Raw genomic sequence first — 1404 nt, 5'->3', positions numbered from 1 at the left:
ACCTTGCAGGACTGGGTGGGAAATGTCCGCACATTGCTCTTAGGAAGCAAGAGGACACCCAGGTGGGGGATCGGTAGTGGAATGAGGAGCCGAGCCAGAGCTGCCAGTTTGGAACCTTCCACCCTGAGGGATGCTGGAGACAACATGCCAGGGTCTCCTCAAACTCTCTGTGACTCCTGAGGCCTCAGCATAGTCCAGAGAGCACCTGGCTGAGCTGCTCCAGGTTCCCTGGGCTGACCTTGCTGGGAAGATACTTCTCCACACGCAATAGGACACCCCCTCAACCCACAGTGGTTCACGCCTGTAATCCCAGTGCTTTGAGAGGCAGAGACAAGAGGATCACTTGAGGCAAGGAGTTTGAGAGCAGCCCGGGCAACATAGCAAGACCCTGCTTCTGTAAAAAATAAAAAGAACATTCACCAGGCATGGTGACACATACCTGCGATCCCAGCTACTCAGGGTACGAGTTGGGAAGATCACTTGAGCCCAGGAGGTCAAAGCTGCAATAAGCCATGATTGTGCCACTATACTCCCACTGGGGTAACAAAGCAACACCCTTACTCTATAATATTAATAATAATAATAATAACTTTAAAAATCAACCTCACACAGCCAGGCGCGGTGGCTCACACTTACAATCTCAGCACTTTGGGAGGCAGAGGCAGGCAGATCACAAGGTCAGGAGTTTGAGACCAGCCTATCCAATATGTAAAACTAAAAAATACACTAAAAAATCAAAATTAGCCAGGTGTGGTAGCACATGCCTATAGTCCCAGCTATTTGGGAAGCTGAGGTAAGAAAATCACTTGAACCCAGGAGGCAGAGGTTGCAGTGAGCTGAGGTCATGTCACTGCACTCCAGCCTGGACAACAGATTGAGACTCCATCTAAAAAAAAAAAAAAGTCAACACACAATGTCCAGAGCTGAGATATCCCCAACTGAGTGTCTGATCGAAAAGGCAGCTGTAGGGCCCAGGAATAAGTAACACACTTAAGGGTTTGAGTGGTACCAAAATTCAAAATTCTGATTTATAACCCAGACCACTACAACTCTGACTGGACAGAGGACCGGCCCTACCAACATTCTCTCCTGATAAGATACTACACACCTTAAGCCAGTTTCAGCCACTAACAGTCTGCGTACAAACTGTCTTTGTGTCCTATAGTTCACATTCTGACGTAAAGAACCAAATGCCACCTCATTTTAACTAAAACCCCCTCCAAAGTGAACATGGGATGTAAGTTACTTGGCTCCCCTCATATAAATGAAGAGCCTTTTCTCCAAACCTGCTAAATATGAACACAGGCCCTGTAAGGCAGAAAACTCAACCTGCTGTCTTTGAAGAGAGCACCTTAGGTCCAGCTGAAGACTGTCTCTTCCTGGTTTGTAAACTGACGTCGCCAC

The sequence above is a fragment of the Callithrix jacchus genome, chromosome 7 (genome assembly GCF_049354715.1).
Source record: "Callithrix jacchus isolate 240 chromosome 7, calJac240_pri, whole genome shotgun sequence".
NCBI classification, from domain to species: Eukaryota; Metazoa; Chordata; class Mammalia; order Primates; family Cebidae; genus Callithrix; species Callithrix jacchus.
This window is presented reverse-complemented; position numbering follows the sequence as displayed.